The sequence below is a fragment of the Dermacentor albipictus genome, chromosome 7 (genome assembly GCF_038994185.2).
Source record: "Dermacentor albipictus isolate Rhodes 1998 colony chromosome 7, USDA_Dalb.pri_finalv2, whole genome shotgun sequence".
Classification (NCBI taxonomy): Eukaryota; Metazoa; Arthropoda; class Arachnida; order Ixodida; family Ixodidae; genus Dermacentor; species Dermacentor albipictus.
Window position 1 is genome coordinate 44,001,791 of NC_091827.1, and position 22,310 is coordinate 44,024,100.

The window sequence follows — 22,310 nt, forward strand, 5'->3', positions numbered from 1 at the left end:
CTACGCGGCCGCGCTCGGCGCAGCAAGGAAGAGCGTGGTTGTGCGGCTAGTATGCTTAGCATAAAAAAAATATTGACATGCCGTTGCGCAGACGCCTTTTGTTCCTTCCGTAGTACAGACAAGAAGCAATCGGGTGGAGCTCCGACGCACTACTTGTCTCTCGAACGACATTGTCATATATATGGTGATGAAATCGGGGCCGAAAGAAAAGGCTTGGACGTGTCCCTTTCAGAGCTGGCTTCTAGCTATATGTCGGCGGACATTATCTCTTCGCACGGCGGCCTCCTCTGTCCCACATAAAATGTCCGCCCATTCAAGGTACTCTTTTGTTCCTGCGTCAAGGCCGGCAAGCCCTAAAAAACATAATAAGCAAGAAAAGACAGGTAACAGATGATGGAATTAAAGAAGAACTGGAGACAGGCCTGTCGAGTATCGGTCCCCGACGTTGAGCGCCTTTGTTTAGGCACCAGACTGGATTCTTCCTTCGTCTACTCGTTCCTTCTTTCCTTCCCTTATCCGTTCGTCCTTTTTGCATTCATGTCTACTTTCATCCGTTTCATTGCTCATTCGTTGATTTCTTGATTGCTTCCTTCCTTCATCCATATATCATTCCTCCAATAATCCTTTTTACATCCGTACCGTCGTTCATGCATTCATTCCTTCGTCAATTTCCTTTTTTGTTCATTAATTCCTTATTTATCTCCTTCCTTCATGCATGCCATTATACATTAATTCATTTCTTCTTGTCTTCCTTCACTCTTCAATACTCCCTCTCCTTCCCTTCCTTCCTTGCGTCGTTTCTGTAGGCGAAACTGTGTTTGCCGAAGGGGAACACCCACATCAGTTAATCAATCAATCCTATCAATTGATTGGTCAGTCAATGAATCAGTCAACATTCACTTCCAGTGCACAAATGAGCATTTTTGGCTAAAAGTTCCATAGCTTTACGCGACCCCCAAAAATAATCAAGGCAATAGCCGAGTAAACAGCATGCTAGAAGGCTTTAGATAAAAAATAACAAAAGAATGCTGGAATTTCAGTCGCCGTGACTGCAAGTTAAAATGAATGGTGCGACGAACCCCAATCGGTAAGCCAACTAATTAGTAAAATACTTAAATTATGACTTCTATATTACTATGGCACGCGTAGGGCTGTTTTGTGAGGGATGGTGGTTTTTACAACCGAAGGCATATCAGCGCAACAGAATTCTCGAGTGTATCTACATATCCACTTTCGAAATATACCTCAAATATGCATTGGCGCTCCACGTCCACCTTTGTAGGAAACATATATTTTTTTTTCGTGTCCACAGCGCCAGTGTACTTTGCAGCATATTTTGGGCACGTGGTATCTCTAAGTTGCTGCCTTCATCGGTACTTCGGGCGAATGGACGCAGGACGCGCCATGATGATCCAGTGACTATCGCGAAAAGGGTTCTACTTAAATTGGGGACGACGCAACGAGCTATGGAAAGAAGAATGATAGGTGTAACGTTAAGGGATAAGAAAAGAGCAGATTGGGTGAGGGAACAAACGCGAGTTAATGACATCTTAGTTGAAATCAAGAAAAAGAAATGGGCATGGGCAGGCCATGTAATCAGGAGGGAAGATAACCGATGGTCATTAAGGGTTACGGAGTGGATCCCAAGGGAAGGGAAGCGTAGCATGGGGGCGGCAGAAAGTTAGGTGGTAGGATGAGATTTAGAAGTTTTCAGGGACGGCATGGCCACAATTAGTACATGACCGGGGTTGTTGGAGATGTATGGGAGAGGCCTTTGCCGTGCAGTGGGCGTAACCAGGCTGCTGCTGCTGCTGATGATGATGATCGCGTTGAGCTGCAGAGCGCAATGCCACTCGAGGGTTCGATCCCCGCCGCGGCAGCCACATTTCGATGGGGCGAAATGGCAAACATTCGGTCGAACCCATCCCACGATGCACGTCGACGCATTGCCACTACCGAAGTGAGTTATGCACGAGGCGTGTACTGCAGCGCGATTCGTCTTCCGCGCTTCCGTAAGAGCACTCGGCGCCACCTGGCGCCGCGGCCGCGAAGCGTGCGCGCAGCTTCCGAAACGCATGGCGCGCCGGAGCGTGCGGACGCCGAGTAGCGCCAACATGCAGGCTCCTCTCTCGTGCGCTTGATGATGATGATGATGTTGTTGTTGTTGTGGCCAACCCTTAGTATCGGGTGGACGTGGCAACCACGCCCGAACCAGAATGACGCTCTACTGTTTCTAGACATGCTGCGCCCTCTAGTGGGACTGCCGAGCAGTCCACGCGTCTCCATCTGAAGCCTCCATCTGAAGTCGCAAAAATCACTGCAAAATAGAGCAAATAAACGTTTTTCATCATCATCATCACCATCATCCGAGGCGGGAAGCGTGTACGCGCCGGTACCTGCGAACGCTGAGAGTTGTTCCTTCTCTTGCCGCGCAAACAGCACATGCCCAGTGTATTTGTGGTGCAGCCTGCTAAAGCGTCAGTTTGCTGTCCTTGGGGAACCTTCGCGACTCGCGTTCGGTTCCGCTCGGCATCGGAGAAATGTGAGGGATATTTTTCGTCGTGGTAGAGCGGCAGGCTCCCTGCGAAACGTACGTAGTTACCCATGCTGACGTCAAATACCTCCATGGAAGGGCGGCTCAGAGCTGCTGGCACGTACCCGGTGACTCAAGCTGGCGTCAAAGAGTTTCATTCAAGACGAGCACGTACCAAGTGCTTCAAAAAGGTTCGTTGAATAGCGGTACCCATACTCAGTCCCGCGTCTATAGTCACCCATGTTGGCGTGAAAGTGATTTGTTGAAGAGCGGCGCATACACGTTGCCACATACTCAGTGGCCCAAGTTGGTCTGAAGGTTGGTTTGGAACCCTGTTTCCTCGACACAGCAGCGAGATGCGCTATTCATTTGACCATGAGTTACGTTAGTGAGGAAATCGGTTATATGTATACATACATACATACATACATACATACATACATACATACATACATACATACATACATACATACATACATACATACATACATACATACATACATACATACATACATACATACATACATACATACATACATACATACATACATACATACATACATCAAGGGAGATTCTACGAATCATGTATCTTCATGGTTGATATCATCGCTGTGCACGTGGTGGTTTGGGGGTATAAGTATGACCGATCCCGGAAGTAAGTTTTGGTTGTTGATAGTTAGCGCTTGTCTTCGTTTCTTCTTGTGTCCTTGTGTTGTTGCGCTATACAGATATCTTTTAATGATGACCGACCAACAAGCCCATATCGCCACACTCGTCGATTCTACCAAGACCTTCTGTAATGATGTAACGGGTGATATATGGTCCGTTAGTCGCTAATTACCTAAAATCCAGTAATTAACTTTGAAACAACTAGATTCAGCGGACTCACTGTAATTGGGAAGCTGAAGGGAGCTCTCCGTGCAAGCCACGTCAACCTTTGGAACCAGAAAAAATGCGATCATTCGCAGAATTGCGGCACGCCGAAATTCGACCATCAGCGAGCGCGAAACCGAAACTGGGAAGCTGCAGCGAGCGCAAAGCCGCGAGTCTCGAGGCAAAGTTCTGCTTAAGTCTCGCAGCAGCGGGCCCATTCCCAGTGATTCGCATTTGTGGCACCAGTACGGCGTTTCGAAATATCTCACCCAGGTTCTGAAGATAGGAAGCAATAAAAGTGTCATGGAGTGTAAGAACCGTCCGTGCCGTTGGCGGAGTCCACACTTCTGCGAGTCGTGCGTACAGGCGATACGTCAAACTTCCGTCCACCTGGAAATCGAGACACTCGCAGCAATTGCGCCCTTGCTCTCCGAAGGAGACCTCACACGTCAGAAACGTCGATACGGAGAGCACGCGAGCTTCTCGTATCGCAGCCGCAACAAGAGTTAGCAGTAGCGGGTATGTATGTGGCTGGCGGAGCTGCTTTTCTATAGCGTAAACACCCCTCGTATAAGCACCGATGCACTCTTAAAAGTGCTGCCCGTTTCGACTGGCGTGGACGGGCGATTCAATCATCGTTATCGACCTCGCGTCTTCTGCCGTCGGGCACGCAAATTGCGCCGTTTATTTCGTTCCGTCGGGAAATAATTGAGACCGCGACCGCACCGCTGTATATATTCTACGCCGGCGTCCGTTTACGGGTCACGATCGCCGCTGACTCACGCGAGTCGCGTCGAACTTGACCGAATTTTCCGGGGCGGTAATTAACCTTGCCTCGCGAAAAATGCCGAGCGGGACCCCCGCTGGTGGCAGCGACTGTCGTCTGCATCGCGACCCTGCAATCAAAGATGGCGCCCAGGGCTATGTGCCGCGCTCGCGTTGCGGGAGGAAGCGAGGGTCACGTGACCGCCAGTCCCGATCGGCCAATCAGATGTCGCGGCGTCCTCGGGTGCCGAGCTCCCCTTTTACAGCGATAGTTAGCTCTTCGCGAGGTTCGAGTTTTGCACCGGTAGCTCCTGTATTTAAATACATGGGAACGGAGAAATTGTTTCTCTCGGCCTACACTGCAACGAAATTGATGAGGTTTTTTTTGCATTTGAGTGCATCCTTTAAATGCATTTGAGAACAAGAAAAACTATAGAACCTATCCATCGTAGAGAACAGACGTTTGATTTCTGCCATCGTCTTTGTATTTTTGTAAGAATTGCTGAAAATCGATATTTCTTGAAATCAAGGGCAGAGGGTTATAACAGTGTTTCTGAGTTCTGGAAAAAAAAAGAACTGCTGAATTGAATTGTTCATAAACATGCGCCAAAACATGGTACATACCTTCTAATTTGGTGTACAACGAAGAAATCTCGTCAACTACACGTATGTTTGAAGATTCTAAGCGCTCAAAATTTATGGTGCATACACAGCGCTTTGAAGTAAATCAACGATTTGTGACACTAGATTTCGCGTAATTTTCTTTTAACACTGTGACGATTTTTCATAAGCTGCGAACTAATGCTTCCTTTTTTTGCCCGTTTTTGGCGATCTAACCGATGCGAGCTAAGGTGTCCCGATATTTGCCTTCAGTGAAGACTTACGGAGATGCAAACTTTGTGCTTTAATATATTTTCTTAACGTAGTTTGGGTAATTTTTTCTTTTTGTGAAACAGTCCAGACCGTAGATCGAAATTCTACTTGTACAGTTACCCAAGGAAAACGCTTGGAATGTGGGAGATGGAAATTCAAGACGACGAGAAAAACGAGAACAAGACTAAAGCAACGAACCGACGCCGAGAAGCGTCTTTTCGTCGCCTTGGAAAGTCTGCTTGTCGCGACGTTGGCTCCCGCTTTCCTCTAGCTCTACTTCTACGGTTGGTATTTTTAGCTTTCTCTCTTGAGCGCAACTAACTTCGTTGAACACGGTTAAAAATTTTCTAGTATGCTTAGAGAGTGTCTCTTTATTGGAAGGCAGGTGGGTTTGTCGCGGTGCACACGACGTTGACAAAGTATTTGAACATTTGCGTGTTTCGTATGTATTAAATATGGAAATGTGAGTGTTGGTGTACCCGCGACAAATCTCGGCTCTTAGATGCAGCAGCTATTGTTAAAATGACGACCTGAGTGTGTGTGTTTTGTGTCAAATAAAAATGTGAAAACGAAATGAAATACCTAATATCGCCTTCGAAATTGGGCACAAAACAGTCAAACTTGACATAAAACATCAATTTCTGAAAGTTTAAATAATATAGCACTTGAATGACTTTGCCGTGTCAACATTTGGTTCTTTTTATCGCTAAGAGTTCTGTCCATGTTAATGCGTTGGGCCGGAAAAATAGACGTTATGTTATGCAGTTGTGAACTCAGTGCTTTATTTTGTTATTGACAAAATTTTGGTAACTTTTGTTAAAGTTTCGAACCACAAAATTAAAATTCTGCTTTCCTACACTCGGCATTACTTAACTTTTCCACTTAAAGGCAATGAAGTTCATTCAAATCGGTTCGACTGTTTGCTAATGAGGGCATATGTGCGGTTCACGTGTATATTTGAATAGGCAAATCGGTGTTGGCTCCGAGCCAAAGCTGCCTGCTCAATAAGGGCAACGCTAAAGCGAAGTCTTCCGCGTACTTGCCGTTGTCCCTTTATGGTCACCATGCACTCGTAGCCGTAGTTGTACGAAGTCATTTATTACCATAATGATGATGACCTTAAATAAAGTAGCGCAGGATGTCCCACGTAATTTGAGCTAAACTTTAGGTATATGCAAATGCCACGTAGATGGACAGAACCATGGCACTGCTATTTGCCGTCGCTTGGAGATACTCGGGTTGTCTTTTTTTGCATTCCGCCTAGTTAAATAGTTCGACTTAATTATTCAACACCTTAAATATTATAATTAGATGAAAAAGTGTCGATGAGAAAAATCGTGAAGGAAAATGAAGAACTCTCGATACAGCTTTCTGTTGCTTATAATGCGTGCTACAGACGAAAGACGGGGAATGCGGGAGATGGAAATCAAGACGATGAGCAAAACGTGAACGAGGTGAATGCAGGAGCCAACGTTTAGAAGACAAGTCCACTAGTCGAAACGTTTTGCTCCTGCATTCACCTTGTTCACGTTTTGCTCATCGTGCTACAGAGGAGCGTTTTTCCAAGCACGAAAGAAGCCCGCGAATAAACGAAAAGTTCGGCAGACATTTTACGCTCCTGTAATTCCTGAAGGCGAAAGCCTGCTGCACGCATGAACTTGGCAACGCGTTAAGTTGTACGACCGGAGGTGTCGGACTTCTTGCGAGACATAACGAGCTCAAGCGTAAGGTACACGCGTGGCAAGCCGCTGTCTGCGAGCTTCGGCCACCTCTTGGTATACGTTGCCGTCTCGCATGGTCGCGTTGTTCCTTTCGCAGTTCGCGCGCCATCTGTCGGCTCGTTTTCGACGCTTGGCGCGCTCGTGTATATAGCGGGACTCAGAGACTCGCGCCAACGGCGTTTCTCGTCGACTTTGCATTGCATCCTCTCATGCGAGGGTAATGCAGCGCTCGCGGTCGAACGCCTTGATCCCGCACATACCCGCCGTGGTTGCTCAGCGGCTGTGGTGTTGGGCTGCTGAGCACGAGGTCGCGGGATCGAATCCCGGCCACGGCGGCCGCATTGCGATGGGGGCGAAATGCGAAAACACCCGTGTACCTAGATTTAGGTGCACGTTAAAGAACCCCGGGTGGTCGAAATTTCCGGAGTCCTCCACTATACGGCGTGCCTCATAATCAGAAAGTGGTTTTGGTACGTAAAACCCCATAATAATAATAAAAAAAATTGCTCCCGCACACGTCGCACCTCGTTTCTCGCTCGGCGAGGGTCCTCGCCCGTAGCGTGTACCTTCCGAGGCGGGGTGGGGAGGGGGGGGGGTATGCTATGCATTACTGATGGTTCGGATACTTGTTTCGAGCTTGTCCATTATTGACGCGTATGCTGTTCTGTGCGCTGTGTGGGCGATATCAATGAATGTATGCACTAGTCGTTCGCTTCCTCGCCCGTAGCGTACTTCCGAGGGGGGGGAAGGGGGGGTGCAGTGCTTTATTGATGGTTCGGATACTTGTTTCGAGCTTGTCCATTATTGAAATGTATGCTGTTCTGTGCGTTGTATGGGCGATACCAACGAATGTATGCACGTGCCGTTCGGTTCACTTTGCTGAGCGCTTGTAGACTCTGCCTTAAGCGGGTGAGAGAGAGAGAAAGAGAGGTAGGTGCAAATGAGAGAAAGGTAGGGAGGTTAACCACAGTTAATGCCTCCGGTTTGCTACCCTGCACTAGGGGAAGGGAAAGGGGAAGTAAAGACGGAAAGAAGAGCGTGACAAAATGAAAGGCGTGAGAAAAAATGAAACGGGACGTAAGGGCGTATGAACCATTGCATTTTTTTGCTTGCTTTCGGGGGGGCACGAGCCATCGCTTACGGAGGTATGAGTCATCGTTGATGATGATATTTTTTGTGCCATTCGACTAGACGCCGGGTTCATTAGGTACGAGCCATTGCAACGGGCCGCGTGAGGCTTTCGCCTTAAAGATTACCGCTCGACTGGCCGCTCGAGGCACTTTGCCGCGAGATAGCGCCGAGATATCCGGCGAGATAGCGACCGACCAAATAACACCCGGTAGCCCGGCAGCCATGGGAAACCCGTGTGTGTAGGTAAAGAAAAGTTCGCTCTTTAAAAAAGGCATATCGCTTCACTGAAAGCTGTCATTTCGACGCTACGAACTAACTGGGATCAATGCCCTGCGAAGTATTTTGCCGGTAGCTGGCTATCTAGCCTCTTAACGATTGTGTAATTTACCGCAAAATTCATTCTAACGATGATCGCTTAGCCCTACAATCTGACCTAGATTCAGTAACAGCATGGTGCTCTGCCTAGCTCATGCAACTTAACCTTTCGAAAGCAAAATTTATGTATTTTACTAGTCGGCATTCTCGAACCGAAACCGCGCATACATTAAATAATCCTACAGTCGTATTAGTAACTACATACGATTACCTGGGTCTTCACGTTCATTCAGACTTAACATGAAACCACCATATAAACCTTATTCTTGCATCCGCTAATCGGTCATTAAGTCTCCTAAAGCATAACTTGAAGCGTGCTCCTCACCTCCGATTATGGACCTTCTGCACACTAACTAGACCTAAAATTGAATATGCTTTGGCTGTCTGGGACCCTCATCACGTATATTTATTAAATAACATGGAATCATTGCAGAACCGCGCACTTCGTTTTATATACTCTGATTACTCACGTCATACCAGCACCACAGCATTAAATAAACGCAAAGGCCTGCAAGAACTATGTCACCGCCGAAAAGCTGCACGTTTATCACTTTTTCATAATCTGTATTATCACTCAACACTTAGTAATGACTCAACACTCCATAATTATCATCCGTTTGAAGTTCAGTGCTTGTCATGTCGTACATTTAACTACGCACATTCTTTCATGCCACGCACCATAACTGACTGGAATGCGCCGCCTCCACTTGTTGCTACTGCCACTGATCCCGATAAGTTTTGCAACCTGTTGTCTGTCTTAACTGCTGCTTAACAGGATGAGTATATTAGAGTACATTATTCATGGTATCCCTAGAACCATAAGAGACTGGAATGATTTACCGAATGCCATATGTGATTCTCAAGCTGTAGAACGTTTTGAAACCGAGGTTGCAAAATATTTTCTGAATGAATCCTCATGATCTAGCATTTCTCGTGTAAGTTGTAGAATGTAGTATTGTTATGTATAATGTTGCAATGTATGTGATGTAATATATATCATGTAAGTTGTAGTACGTAGTATCGAGATACATTTTTCGGCTACACATTGCTGCTTTATGTTTCACATGACGGTTGTTAAGTCAGATTTTGTATTGTATTTATGTATAATGGCACGCTGTGACTTGGAAATCTATTTATTAGCTATACAGTGCTACTTTATGTAAGCCATTATACGTTTTGTGCCATATTTGTACTCCATCCCTGTAACGGCCCAATCGGCCAACAGTACCTGCAAATAAACAAAAAATTGAATTAAGATATTATGTCTGAACTGTTTCTTTTTACTTTGTATTTTAATAATGTAGATGCTGTTGTTCGATTTCATTTTATGCTGTTGTTTTGAAGATGTATAATTGGTATAATTTTTACCAGTGCCCTGTTCATGTTATTGCTTTTTTGATTTTCTTTGTGCTTGATCGGAATTAGCAGTATTCGGTACTTATATTCTAATGTCGCATGATGTGTATTCTATCATTCATCAATTGCCTTAACCCTCCTCCCCCATACGTAGTACCCTCAGCCGTGAGGTTCTTTAGGGGTGTTTTGTATAAATAAAGTAATATATAACGCTAGGAGACCGTGGTTCAAATCCCGCCGTCGATTAGCTTTATTCTTTATTTATTTATTTTTTGCTGAAAAGGCTCCAGAAGGGGTGAGAGAAGCAACTACCATACATAGTAGAAGGCAAAGGATTCTTCGCGTTACGGCGTTGAAACGGGTCTCGTTCGCACTATATGGCTTGCTTGCGGCAGTGAAATGGCTGAGAAAGTGATAGGCACGCACGCTTCTTTGTTAAGCGCTGTCCAGCCCGATAAGTCTTCGACAAGGTTCTGCTTGTGTGTCAAGTTTCGCGCGTATAACACGAGATTGCGACTTTCTTCTGCTGCTGCACACAACCGCAAGAGCTTCGTTCCAACCTTTACGGCTGCAACCGTTGCAAAGTCGTGTATATAGCGGCGTAATCTCGAACAGTGCGTGTGCCCTTACCGCGGTTCGATGCCGTTGCTTGTACTCAGACAAACGTGGGTGAGTTGCGCTGAGCAAGTAGCAGGGGAACGGGAAGGCTGTTAGATGAAACGAGGCCCGCGAAAGAAACTGCGGACTTTGTTTCGTGTCTGTTCCGCCTAACGTCTGTGCTGCTTTCCTGTAACTGGCGTAGCAAAACTTACTCGGATGCATGAATAATAATAATTTTTTTTAATATTTGGGGTTTTACGTGCCCAAACCACTTTCTGATTATGAGGCACGCCGTAGTGGAGGACTCCGGAAATTTTGACCACCTGGGGTTCTTTAACGTGCACCTAAATCTAAGCACACGGGTGTTTTCGCATTTCGCCCCCATCGAAATGCGGCCGCCGTGGCCGGGATTCGATCCCGCGACCTCATGCTCAGCAGCCCAACACCATAGCCACTGAGCAACCACGGCGGGTCGGATGCATGGAGGACCACCTATTTCCAACAGAACTGCTTAATGGCCTAGTTGGGGCTTGCTAAAGGACGTGTTTTTTTTGCCGCAACTTAAACTAAATCAGTTGGAAGTGCCGCCCGTGTTGTCTTCTATGTGACTTCCTTCTTGCGGCAAAAAAAAAAAAAAAATGTACTTTGACCACCTATTTATTGCCTGAAGAACATTTATTGACTGTCTTTATATAAGTGGAACGCGCGAAAGACGCTACGTGCCGAGCAAATTTTGTGTTGAAGCGTACAATGTGTTAATTTGAGCCTTCTGTGAATTCTGCGCTACCGCTTTCGGTGACCTTTATTTACCCTTTATGCCCGTCGGCCCATAAAGCGGTGAAGGCACTTTTATGCTTCTTAAGGACGACGGGCTTGTGCGACCATCTGTGACTATTAATGCAATTTCTGTAAGGCCACACATGTCAGCGAACTCACCGCAATTTCCTTCTTTCCTTCCCTCCTCTCTCTCCCTATTATCTTTGTTTTCCCCCTTTCCCATTCCCCCGGTGTAGGGTAGCCAACCGGACGTTATTCTGGTTAACCTCCCTGCCTTCTACGTATCTCTTTCCCTCCTCCTTATGCTGATAGTCTTTCTCTTTTGTGGGGATGTTTTAGCCGGCCTATCTTTTGTTGTGTACTGTCTTCGTGCGTTTTCATCGTGTCCTTGTTTTATAGCCAACCAGCCTTCGGAATCGCATATATATCATAGGTGTTAGTGAGGGATAGGATTCACCTCAATTTGAAGAGAGCAAGACTAAAATTGGTCAAGAAGAAACAGGCCAACCTAGATGCAGCAAGGGTAAAAGCAAACTAATTCAGGCTGGCAAACAAATATGCAGCCTTAGAACAGAGAGATGAAGATGACAAAGAGGTAATGAATGAAACCGTAGCCAGGGCTGGCTTCAGAGGCAGCAATTGCAATGGGAGGCAAGGCACCAAGGCAACCAGTGGGCAAGAGAGAGAGAGAGAGAGAATGAAGAGGAAAGGCAGGGAGGTTAACCAGATATGAGTCTCCGGTTTGCTACCCTACACTGGGGATGGGGGATAGGGGTTAGAAAGATGACAGAGAGAGAAAAAAAAACGAACGCGCACACAGTGGGCAAACTCTACAAAGTAACAAACGACCTAACAAAGAAATGACAAAGGATGAAAGTGTCCAACTCAAGAGGTAAGATTGAATTCGCGGAACTATCAAAACTGATCAACAAGGCGAAAATAAGTGACATTCGAAACTATTATGTGAGAAAGACTGAAGAAGCCGTAAAAAGTGGACGCAGCCTGAAATCAGTGAGAAGGAAACTTGGCATAGGACAAGCCAACATGTATACACTGAAAGATAAGCAGAGTAATATCATCAGCAATCTCGAAGGTATAGTAAAAGCAGCGGACGAATTCGATACTGATCTGTACACTACCCAGAGGAGTCAGGATACCTCCATTAAAAACAGTAATGAACAGAATGCAGGATTTCCTCCTATAACTAGCGGTGAGGTCACAAGGGCCTTGCAGGACATAAAACGAGGAGGAGTGGCAGGAGAAGATGGAATAACAGTCAATTTAATCAAAGATGGAGGAGACATAATGCTTGGAAAACCGGCGGCTCTTTATACGAACTGTCTATTGACTGCAAGGGCCCTAGAAAACTGGAAGAATGCAAACATCATACTAATCTACAAAAAGGGAGACGTTATAGAATTGAAAAACAAATATATCGGCCTATTAGCTTATTCCCAGCATTATATGAAGTATTTACCAAGGTAATTTCCAATAGAATAAGGGCAACACTAGACTTTAGTCAACCAAGAAATAGGCTGGCTTCAGGAAGGGGTACTCTACAACGGATGATATCCATGTCATTAATCAGGTAATCGATAGATCCGCAGAGTACAATCAGCCTCACTGTATGGTTTTCATAGATTACGGAAAGGCATTTAATTCAGGAGAGATACCAGCAGTCATAAAGGCATTACGTAATCACGGGGTACAGACCGCTTATGGTAAATATCTTGGAAAATATCTACAGAGATTCCACAGCTACCTTAAATCTACACAAGGAAAGTAGGAAGATACCTATATAGAAGGGGTCAGACAAGGAGACACAATCTCTTCAATGCTATTCAATGGAAAAAGTATTTCAAGCTATTAAACTGGGAAGGCTTAGGAGTAAGGATCGACCGCGAACATCTCAGCAACGTTCGGTGTGCAGATGACATTGTTCTGCTCAGCAACTCTGGAGACAAGTTACAACAAAGCATTGAGGACCTTAACAGGGGGGAAAGTGTAAGAATGGGTTTAAATATTAATATGCAGAAGACAACGATAATCATGAATAGCCCGGCAAGGGAACAAAAGTTCAGGATCTCCAATCAGCCTCTAGAGTCTGTGAAGGAGTACGTTTACCTAGGTCAATTAATCGCAGGGAAATCCTGATCATGATAAATAATTCCAAAAGAATAAAAAATGGTTGGATCGCATATGGCAGACATTGTCAGCTCTTGACAGGAAGCTTACCATTATCATTCAAAAGGAAGGTGTACAATCAGTGCATTTTACCGGTGCTGACATGTGGGGCAGAAACTTGGAGACTGACAAAGAGGCTTGGGAACAAGTTAAGGACCGCGCAAAGAGCGACGGAGCGAAGAATCCTAGGCATAACGTTAAAAGACAGAAAGGGAGCGGTGTGGATCAGAGAGCTAACGAGCATAGCCGATATTCTAATCGACAAAGGGAATGGAGCAGGGTGGCGCAGGACAGGGGTAATTGGAAATCGCAGAGAGAGGCCTTCGTCCTGCAGTGGACGTAAAATAGGCATATATATATATATATATATATATATATATATATATATATATATATATATATATATATATATATATATATATATATATATATATATATATATATATATATATATAAGAGGAATGGTATTGTGCCATACCCGAAGGTAAACACTCAAAAAAGAAAAAGACGATCGTTATGGCATATGTTACTATTGACGTTCGGACAGATGGCCGGCCTTCATAGGAGTGAATCACTCCGACGAGTCACGTGGTATTTTTCATGTCTCGCGGGGTTTACTTCTCAGTCGGAAATGATTTGTACCACATTAGGACGTGGCTGCAAATACGGCATTTAAATGTCATTTGGGGGTGCCTGCGAAATCCTTGTTGACATTTTGATAATCAGGACTACTTCTCGAGTTAGATAATTACTGATAGTTATTTAATAAAAACTCTCAGTAACGAAAAAATTACTAGCGACTACTCCACTATACTGGAAACAATACGCACTAGGCTTTGTTCGAGTAATGCAATTGCTCTTTGTTTAAATATTGTTGCATAATAGTTCGGATACCCTACATATATTTATGACCTCTTCCTGCGAGTATGGCGATGTTTACGTCCCTAATAGATATTGTAACTTATTAGACGAGTTTTTTTAATGAGTCGGTATTATTGCTTACTGGAAAGAGAAGCATTCTCAATACTGAAACACATATTATTCACGCGCATTTCTCACGCCGTTGATAAAAGAGCCTAACGAAGGGGTCACCGAAGTCGGCAGGTTTCTTTGAGGACCAAGAAAGCACGCAAAGTACTTTGAAGCGAGGTGAACATATAGCAACATATTCATTCTCAAGTCATACACTATCCACATCTTTAGAAATTATTGTTAATTGGCTACCTACTTCTCTCGGAAAAATGTAATAAACTTTGTCCTGTGTATATATTTAAGCATATTCTGTATGTACATGGTGTTTGCAGTGGAAATTCAACAAACCGGGTTGAAGTGAGAAAACATGGATGAGGCAGCCGCCACTGGTGCTTCTAATGCGCTTGTCCTCCATTGTCAGGATTTGCAGAAATAAAGCGAAAGTACGAATTAAAAGCCGTGCACGTCCGCGCCAACAATTAATGGCGCGGTAAGCTGTTAGCCACAATCAAATTTTAAGTGAAAAGGTAGAGATAACACAAAAGAAACCTCAAATGATGTGGGTGACGAAACTCTGGTAATGGCACTTTAGGTTAAGGGGGGGGGGGGATTAACCTTCGACATCAATAAGAGGGCTGGGGGGGCTGTGCCCCCAACCCGGAAAACTTCAAAGAAAGCTCGGGCACCGGAGCCAACCCCCCCCCCCCCCCCCCCCCCGAAGTCAGCGCCTATGCACGATAATGAACATCGGGTGGTTAGAATTAATCCGAAGTCCCCTGTTTTCTTTCGGCGGGCCTCATAATCATATCGTGGTTCCGGCATGTAAGAACTCTGCATTTAATAAAGTTGGCGATGTTTCCGGCGCCTATATTCACCCTCTCATTACGATCTTAAGAGGAAGCTTTAGCTCGGGCTCAACTCCGACGCGGCCTATTCAAATACATATAGAACGCAAAAAAAAAGCGTTTTTCTGATGTAACCTCTGGGCCGATTTTAATGGAATTCTGTTGCACTTGAGAGAGAAAGTTAAATTGTAGTGACTGTTGGAAGCGGAATTTAGATTTAGGTCCTGAATTTCGCTTAAAGATTTTTCAGAAATTCGAAAGTTTGGAAATATAGAAGCACGAAGTTTACAGATTCATAGCTTTGCATCAAGAAAAGATATCGCTATTGTGTAAACGGCATCCATCAGATCATTGAAAGCGGACAAATTCGACATGTCAATTTTTATCTCACGTGAATTTGTTACGTTGTTTACAAGGGTTCTGTAAAAGCTGTATTTCCATATTACTAAATTTTTTGAGATTCATGTGTGACATATCAATTTTGTCCGCTTTAGTTGTACTATTAGATGCAATTCTCAGAATTGTATTATCATTTTTTGTTGCTGAGTTACAGAGTTATAAACTTGATAGTTTCGTTTTCTGAAAATTTTCGATCTTTGTCAATTTTTATTAGAAAATTGACGACCTAATTGAAAATTCAAAACCAACAGTCACTATACTTTAAGGCTTTGTTTTAAATGGAAGAAACCTCGTCAAATTTGGTGCAGCGGTTACCGAGAAAAATGAATTCTCCTTTTACATGTATTTAGATAGGAGCACCCGAGCTAAAGCTTCCTCTTAAGAGGAAGCTTTAGCTCGAGTGCTCCTATCTTAATACATGTTTCATTTCATTTCATTTATTGAACCCTCAAGGCCAAAGGCATTAAAGAGGGGAGTGGTTACAAAACAGAAATACATAAATAAATACAATGCATATTACAGAACAAGTATTATCATCTTCCTGTTATACAATGTTAGCTAGTACAGAACGAAAATGCTGGTTATCAGTTATGTCGACTATATCTGCGGGAAGGCGGTTCCATTCGCGTGATGTGCGAGGCAAGAAAGACTGAAATGCAGTTTTAGTGTTACATGTTTCAATGCCAACTTTGTGACGATGGTCAATGCGATTTGACACGTGTCTGGGGAATTAAATGAGGGAATCGCGTAGCATGGTTGATGGTATAGTGATGGTATGTAAAAGGAGAATTCGTTTTTCTCGGCAACCACTGCACCAAATTTGACAAGGTTTGTTGCATGTAAAAGACAAACTTAAAACCTAGTGACTGTTGGTTTCGAATTTTTGAGTTAGCTCGTCAATGTTTTATTAAAAATTGGCGAAAATCGAAAATTTTCAAAAAACGAAGCTATCAAGTTTACAGCTCTGTAACTCAACCACTAAAAATGATAATACAATTCTGTGAATTGCATCTAATAGTACATCTGAAGCGGACAAAATTGATATGTTACACATGAATATCAAAAAATTTTATCATAGGGAAATACAACTTTTGCAAAACCATTGTAGACAACGTAACAAATTCACGTAAGATGTAAAATGACATATTGAATTTGTCCGCTTTGAATGATCTAATTGATGCCGTTTACAGAGCCGCGATATCAGTTCTTAATGCAGAGTTATGAATTTGTAAACTTCGTGCTTCTATTTTTTTCAAACGGTCAAATATTTGAAAATCTTTTAAAGAAAATTCAAGTCTTAAATCGAAATTCCGCTTCCAACAGTCACTAGAATTTAACTTTCTCTTTCAAATGCAACAAATTTCATCAAAATCGGTTCAGGGGTTATCTCACAAAAACGTTTAATGCGTTTTACATGTATTTGAATAGGCCGTGTCGGAGTTGGGCCCGAGCTAAAGCTTCCTCTTAAAGAGGTAATGTCTCACGGAGACCGCATTGCTATCCACTTCTGGAAGTTTACTCTGACATTCTAACAATGCATGTCTATTTATCTCTACGAGTCCCTGTGATCACGTCCTTCGTGTTTTTTGTCGCCCCCTATTGGGGAACCGTGCGCCAGCCGCGCTGCGGTGTAGACGGGGTCACGTGACAGCGACGGCCGATCAACCAATGAGGCGACGAGGCGCTCCTTTCCGCTGTCGTCTGTCGGGCCGGCGATCGTCGAGCGTTTCACACAAGGTGGTTTCACCCAAGGTGGTTTCACGCACAGATGTTAACGGTATCACCCTTCGTCGTCGTTAAAACGATACAGCGCGGCGACTTTGACCCGGCAACCGCCGGCGCATAAATGATCTCTCGCACTATATAACGGAACGCGAATCAGATTGCACGCGGGCCTCGCGTGCGCGAGGATTTATTTTTTCTTTTTCTTCTTTAATTGCCTCGCCTGGCGAACCGCGGGCGACTGGCTCACATGCGAAAGCGAATGTAACGTTTTGCTTATGTGTTCCCGCGCCCGGTGTGATACACGCCCCGGGCCTATTTCCTCCTCCCCCACTCTACCGTTCTACACGTCTGTCGTTGAAAGGGGAAAAAAATTAAAAAAGAAACAAACCCAAACGGAGAAAGGAGGCATGCAGGGAGCGAACAGTTTTGTTTGCCGATCCACGGGCGCAGTCAGTTCCGGCAGTCTCCATCTAATATGGCCGCCTGTTGAGGAGAGAATGGAAGAGAGTCATGGAGGGGGGGGGGAGAAAGTAATGGGTGAAAGAGCGTTTGGCCTCAGGCTACAAGTGCGCCGCCGCCGCTAGCTTGCTACCGCACGCAGTCTGTCGGCGTCGTCTGCTTCCACGACGCCGGTTCGTCTGGTGCGCGCGAGCGATAGTGTCGGGGGAATTCCTTGTCGTCTGCATTCGTCGTCTGCTCTAGGTCGAACGAATTAATCGTGCCGAGCCGCGGATTAGTTCGGCGGCCTAGGCATGAGTTAGCGGTTGTGCGTTCTAACTTATGCGAACGTCTTTCACGGTTAGTTTGTTTTTTGTTCGAAAAACCAGAAAGACTTGCCGAACAGCGTCGGATACCTGTTGTTCTCTGCAGTGCGTCGTTTGGTTTTTTGTTCTTCGTGTGTTGTTCCAGCCCCAGACGTTCGACAGGTAGGACACCGCGAAGCGTCCTTTTGCTGTCATTCGAGCAAAGTGACTCGCCCGTCTTCCATTGACAACGTTTCGCGAACTTCGGGTGATGTGCATGACTACTTCTGTTCTGCATTTGATGTGTGCAACAACGTGACTTCTCCTGCCGACCCATGGTGGTGCGTCGACTGAGTGTTTCCTTGGATTTTACTAAAGCGACCCAACGACTGCTGGACTCTCGAGCTCTAGGATCCGACGACCTCGAATTTTGAGGTCAGTGCTAAATAACTTTCCGTCTATGTCTCACTGATTTCCATTATGCCTAATGAACAACTATGATATGCCTTGTGCGGGAGAACCTCGCGCATGTTTCAATCGTGCCGATAAATCTTGACCTTCAGTTGCTGCGTCTTTTTTGATTAACTTATTTGCGTGTCCGATACCGCGTGCTTTTCCGTTAGCGTCACACAGGATTGGCTCTAGAAAGCTAACAATGCTCAGTAATCTGATTAATAGAGTCGCGCATGAAATCACATAAGCTATTACTCCAGACTAAACTAACGCAATACACTTAGACGATTTTGCAGCTGGAGATGTTCGTTCTACAAAACAAGATACGGTACCTTTCACCCAGCTCTCGTATGTCGCCGTGTGAAATCTTTTTCTTTCCTTTTTCGGTGAGTTTTTACTTAGGCCATTAACTCTGGCGATGTCCTTTAAGATTCGTCAATTCAGCTAGCGCTGTCTTACGGTCTGATATTTCCAGACGCAGGAAATATCGCGCAGGTATATGTTTTGTGTAATTACGGGGAAAAAGTGTTTTTGTAAACGTAATCAGTTTTCACAAAAATGAGCGTACCGTTTTATTTTGTTGTTAAAAAGGAGTAATCCTTTCAATTTTTGCTGATTACTATATTATCTTAAATCTACCGCTTTTGCGTGCGGATTCATGTGTGAGTGTGCATGTTTCGGTTCGTATGAATGTGCACGGTCCTTCCACTATGTTTTGTGCGTGTATGTGTGTGTCTGTGTGCGTGTGTGGGCGTGTGTTTGAGGATGATGATTCCTTCAAATTATCCTACAGCAGTTGGTTGCTACTGTTGGACGGTTTCAGTGAAATCAGCCGATGAAAAAGGTTGGCTTACGGTATAAAAAAGTTAATAAATTTAAAAAGAAATCTTTGCATATCCTGCGCGAGTCCCTCCCCCCTTGCAGGGGTTCCACCCAAACGTCCTACAAAGCTGTTCCTACTGCGACTAGTCTCTGCCGCCCACCCACCATCAACCCTCCCCCGCCCCTTCGACTTTCAATCAACGCCAGGCATTGACCCAGGCAAGCAATTAACGAAACTTCGATAAATTTCCGCGACACGGTCCCATTAGTTAACACACTTGCAACTTTTTTCTCACGCATCTCTCTTTATCACTTTCACTGTAAAATAATTTACACCCTTAAAAGCGAGAAAGGGTGTAAATGTGTCTATAACTCACACACGTGGGGTGTGATTTGTATAACCAACACCCCAAGGGTGTGAGTTATACACACATTTACACCCTTTTTCACGTTTAAGGGTGTAAATTATTTTACAGTGTTCGTTCCCTTTTCGCACCAATTTTCGGCACGACGCGGGTTTTGGTTCCTCGGACACGTGTGGAAAATTTCGAGTGATTCCCGTTTCGGCGTCCTTTACAATCTCGGCGTTTACGTTCTTTCGGACGGTCCCAGTCGCAATAACAGCTTCACCGTGAAATGGTTCCCGCGTGGCATTTTTTTTTCTAATCAAATATCGTCTGCATATATGGACTCACGTCTTCCACGTCGCCGTTCATTGTATGTCCAAGCATTCCATGACGAACAGATTCGGCGGACGACGTTCGACGCCATATATGCGCCGCCGTAAATACAACTTCTATACAGCACAAATAAATATTAGAAAAAGAAAGCATTAAACCATAGTCCGCTTTCTCGACATGCCGTGATTGAAGCTTATCGTCGTAGCAGTGATGGTGAATGCATGGCAAAAAAAAAAGTAATCAAGTGCTAAACGTTTGACACCGCCGGGACATATTAGCGACATTGAAGCACCCGTAGTCTCTTAGTAGTTGACTGATTTGAGCGCTGGACTGATGTGGTTGCACTAAACTCCCTAACTTACCGAGCGCTGTTTCTCGGTGTTGACGGAAAGGTTTGTAAAATGAATTGGTCGCACCGTTATAGTCAGTGACTCTCTCACTAAAAGCTAGTTGAGGGGAAATCTGTCGCTCGGCATTCGTCCATGACAGTCATACATGTGGTGTAGATAAAATACCGATTTGGCAGAGTTTCTTTTATTGTTGTCTTTTCTTTTTTTGCCGTTATGTAGTGGTTATGTTAAGGTTATGTTACGGTACGTTATGGTTGAAGTATACAGTCTCACAACGTTTATGCGCAACGCTTATGCGCTGTGTTCTTAGTATTGAAATGAAAATAAAGAGAGCCGTCACAATAACGGTGACTTCTGCAAACTTTTTCGTATAATAATAATAATAATAATAATAATAATAATAATAATAATAATAATAATAATAATAATAATAATAATAATAATAATAATAATAATAATAATAATAATAATAGTAATAATAAAGATATAAGCTAAGAAGGGGCGTCACAGGCTCGGAAAACACCGAGTGCGGTGAGCTCATGAGAATGAACGAGGAACACTCTAACACACAGAGTCCCGAACAGGCACACGAGGACAGGTGCACAGATGAGGAACATACCTAGATGAGGTGACGTAAGCGCAGGAAAAAGCCGAAAGCGGGCTGAATCACACTATGACGTATACACAGATTAGTATGGCACACATATATATATTTTTAGCGCTTAAGTATGTAAGGTTTCTTTTTTTAACGCGTGTTTGTGTAGAACAGCACTGTTATGTAGATGCGCGATATTTACTGTCTTATAGTCCTGTCTATATTTTGCGCCTTACTGTTCAATCCTAATTCATTTTATCTACTACAGTTTCCGCTGCACAGGTAAATTTCGATCAAAAATCTCTAGCGTACTTGTCGGTAAATCTAGGCGATATTTAATCCTTAAGCCTCACGGAAGGGAGTTACCTTTAATGTTGATCAATCCATTGAGTTAGCATCTTTATCGTCTCCAACGATCGAAGATAGGCGAGAACTCAAAGCGTACGCACCGCCTGACAAAGGTACGCTTTCTCAAATACAGTCACGGCAACAGATATCATCATCAGCAGCAGCATCCTATTATGTCCACTGCAGGACGAAGGCCTCTCCCTGCGATCTCCAATTACCCCCTGTGTCGCGCTAGCTGATTCCAACTTGCGCCTGCGAATTTCCCAATTTCGTTACCCCACCTAGTCTCCTGACGTCCTCTTCTGCGCTTTCCTTTCCTTGCCAACTGTAACTGTAATGTTTCTCGGGTTATCTGTCCCACGCATTATATGACCCACCCAGCTGCATTTTCTCTTTTTTCTTCTTAATGTCAACTAGAATATCGGCTATTCCAGTTTGCTCTCTGATCCACACCGCCCTCGTCCTTCTGTCTCTTAACGTTACGCCTTAATGTTAGGCAACAGATATGATGTATATTTAATCAAAGTGATGTTATACCGTGGAAAGATTTGCGAAACAATCTGCACATAATAAACGCGTGTAAAATACGCCATATGATTCATGAACACAAACGATATAAAGAAGAACACTTCAGCAGCGCGTCGTCAATTACGAAGGTACTCTTATATCAAGGACATAAAATTCGGCACATAATGTTATTACACCTGTGCACACTAACGCAATTAACTGAGCAGCGCAACACTACCCACATAAGCACATTTAGTAGACAGATAATGATGGGCCGTTCAACGTAACAGCCTTTCAGTCGCTTGAAGAAAAAAATCACTAGTGTAGTAATTCGGTAAGCAATGGAGCCTTAATTTCTTTTTTATATGTGCACGGATAACACTCGTATCTTTAATAATAGCTGGATAAATTGTTACATCCTGACACATTTAGCGTAACTTGTCCCTGATTTATGTGTTGCATAGAAATAAATGCCGGAAATAATGCCTGTGGGTGGATACCGCGCTACGAGTATACATACCGCTTTATTTTCATATAGATTCTGCAATACTATTAAATATGATATCACATCCGCACGTATATCACAGACGACGCCATGAAAAGAGGCTCGGTGTATAGGCTTCATAGATGGCTTTTTAGAGTGTTGATGAAGACGATGAATCCTGTTCTGGTACCTTTACGAT

At 44.2% G+C, this 22,310-nt stretch overlaps 1 protein-coding gene across 1 annotated transcript in view; it reads left to right on the forward strand.

Moving 5' to 3' along the window:
* Nucleotides 1-17,778: 17,778 nt before the first annotated feature.
* The window catches only part of LOC135915246 (sperm-specific sodium:proton exchanger-like), a 276,288-nt gene continuing 271,756 nt past the window's right edge, over nucleotides 17,779-22,310 (forward strand). Inside the window, exon 1 of the mRNA XM_065448263.2 lies at nucleotides 17,779-18,307. The gene's annotated coding sequence lies outside the window, so the exon portion shown is untranslated. The remainder of the gene's footprint in view (nucleotides 18,308-22,310) is intronic.